Source organism: Leopardus geoffroyi, chromosome C1, assembly GCF_018350155.1.
Source record: "Leopardus geoffroyi isolate Oge1 chromosome C1, O.geoffroyi_Oge1_pat1.0, whole genome shotgun sequence".
In the NCBI taxonomy this organism is placed as follows: Eukaryota; Metazoa; Chordata; class Mammalia; order Carnivora; family Felidae; genus Leopardus; species Leopardus geoffroyi.
Genome location: NC_059328.1, coordinates 22,004,273 through 22,007,406, shown reverse-complemented (window position 1 = coordinate 22,007,406; position 3,134 = coordinate 22,004,273).

Here is a 3,134-nt window from a genome sequence, read left to right as displayed (position 1 = left end):
TAAACCAAAAAGCTTGGGCACACCTGACGCCCTGAGGCTTCATGACTGGTGCTCCCTGTTTGTTGTCTTCTGGGAGCATCCACCCTGCCACCACCTACAGCCACTGACATAATATTGACTGCTTTGTGTCTTGGGAGATGAGATAGATAAGCCTGCTTTCCTCAGGGAAAGACGTGAGGTCCAGAAGAAAAAGGTTCTTGCATTCATCTGAGTGTCGCAGGCACGCATGTCCTTGCCCCTGAAAGCTCCTGGCTGCATCTGCCAGCCTCATACTTCTTGGTAGGCACCATGCCCTGGGTAAGACACTGGGCCCATCCAGAGCAGCTGGAAATGGTGGAGAAGAGAGACTTAGGCCTGGCACAATATCTGCCTGCATTTGCAGGCAGGAAAATCCAGGAACACGGCAGAGGTAAGGGGATGTTCGCACTCCCTGAAAGAAAAGAAGGCTTTCCCTGTGCCCTTAACCCTTTGCAGTGTATAAACCCTTTCACCCACATCCATTTGATTTTTGCAACTTCCCTCTATCATTGAGATTTTAGTATCATAACTTTACAGAAGAGGAAGATGCCAAGCGAGGTGAAGTGAATTGCTCGAGGTCACACAGCAGGCAGCAGATCTGACACTAGGAGCCAGGTCCCCTGATCCTGTCTGGTCCCTATACCAGTCCTGATTTTTTTGGCTCCAGCGATCATTAACGTGTCAATCAGAAGAGAGTTCAAATTTCCCTGAGTCTGTATCTCATGGAGAGGCAGGAAAAAAGGGGAATCAGGAGGCTGTTAAAGTAGTTCAGGTAAGAGATCATTCATTTGTTCATTTAGTAACTGTTTTGAATGCCCATATGTGAAAAGCACTGTCATGGGTGCTAGGGATACAGTAGGAGAGAGACAAAGAACTTGGCCCTGGATACCAGGGAGCTTACATCCTAGTGGAGAAAGACCATGAACAAGTGAATAAACAAGGTAATTGCAGAGTATGGTAGGTGCTGTGAAAAAATCAAATAAAATACAGTGGTATCCTAGTGATGGGATACTTGAGATAAGGTGGGCTGGGAAGGTCTGAGACCTGAATAAGGAGTCAACCATATTGCAGACAGAAGTAACAGCCCAGTTAAAAACCCTGATGTGTGAACAGTATGACCGGGCCTGAACTAGCCAGTGGGAGTGAAGTAGATGCATCTGGCAACATTTAGAAGGAAGAATCAACAGGATAGACTAGGTGTGGTGGTTGCAGGTTGAACTTTATTTAGCACTTTGCTGGATGGAGGGTGTCACTGCCTGAGTTAGGGAACTCTGGAGGAGGAAGAGGGTTTAGAGCCTGGCATTTCCCCTCTGCCAGGGCTGTCTTTCCCAGCTGTATTAACAGGCTGATCAGACTATAAGACAACCAAGGTTAGTACCAGTTCTTAATATTATGATCCTTACACAACTAGATTCCAAATGGATCAAAGATTGCAATATAAGTCCTGAAAATAGCATAATAAACCATGAGAGGTTGTTTTTGTTTTTGTTTTAAACCTGAGTGAGAAAAACCACCACACAAAATCCAGAATCAAAGAAAAATAAAGGATGGATAAATTGCCTCCATAAATATCTTCTGTTTCTGCATAGCAGAAAACACTCTGGGCAAAGTCAAAAGTCAAACTAGGAAAAAATATTTCCAATTCATCTAACAAAGAGCTGATTTCCCTAATATATAGTGAGCTCTTATGAATCCATAAATAAAAAGGGGGAAAAATGTAAGCAGACACAGAAAGGAAAGTCTAAGTGTCTCTTAAAGATATGAAATGAGGCTCACTCCACTCAAGATAACTGCAAATTACACTACCCCGACATAGTTTTTCAGCTATCAGATTGACAAAGATCATAAAATTTGATAACATGGTGTTGATGATGAGATGGAGAAACAGGTACTTATGGAAGAGAATTGAGCAATATCTATCAAAACTACACTTGCCCACACCCTTTGACCCAACTGTCATACTTCTAGGAATACATCCTACCTATATGTATATACAAAGTTACTCATTACGGCAGGTGTAAATAACAAATGGTTTGAACCTGTCTCAAAATCCTTCATTGCTGCACCTATTCAGTCAATTACTGTGTATAATGGTATTTTATAAGCCATAAAAACGGTCCTGAGGAAGCTCCTTTTGTACTGATGGAATGATTTTCAAAATATAGTTAAGTGCAAAACTGTACATATAGTACACTACTATTGCTTTATTTGTGTGAAGTACCTCCCAAAGAACGTTTAGGAAACTGATTACATTGTTTGCATCGGGGGTGGGAAACCAGGCGGCCAGAGGACGGAGATGATAAGACTTTTCGCCGTATTACTTGAACCAGTTAATGAACTATCCTTTCAAAATACAATTTTACAAATAAATAAAAACAGCAAACAAAACTTCTTTGTGGTTCTAGGGAAATTGGGTTCGTGAGAAGGGAACCAATATTTATTGGTTCCTACCACGTTCCAGATACTGTCCCAAGCAGTACACTCTTCCCTATATACTGCCAGATTTAGTTACCCAGGTCGTCCAATTGAAATGGGATAAATTAATTTTACAATAGAAAATCAGTTAAATTGGCCAAGTAACTTAGTGTCAAGCCTAATTTAGCTCCAAAACTCCAGCCTTCTCCGCTTTCCACACTGCTCTTTAAATTGTCCTATTTTTAAAAAATAATAGTGGTATTATTTATTGGGCACTTGCGATGTGCTGGGAACAGTACGAAGTGCTTGACGTATTCTCATGTATAACTCTCTAGTCAACTCTGGAAGGTTGGAATTGCTATTCCCTTTGCAGGAAGAAGACCAACGAGACTCAGAGAAGTGGCGCGTAACCGGCCCAAGGTCACGGATACAAAGACGGTTAGAAGCCGGACTTAACTCCAAAGCTCCTGCTCAGAAGTCGAAACCACTCCCGGTTCAAAGGACAAAAGCAGGAACGCTTGCAGGGCGGGAGGAGCCTCAGGCACTTCCGGGGGAGAAGCGAAGCCACCCGGCTGCGGAAGGCGGCGCAGGCTCAGCCACAGCGAGCTCGCGAGAGGACGTGCCGGGAGGCGGGCACCGTCCGCCCCGCCTGCGCCGCCTGTCGATCATCTGGCCCTGCCTCACGCTGGAGCGCCCATGGG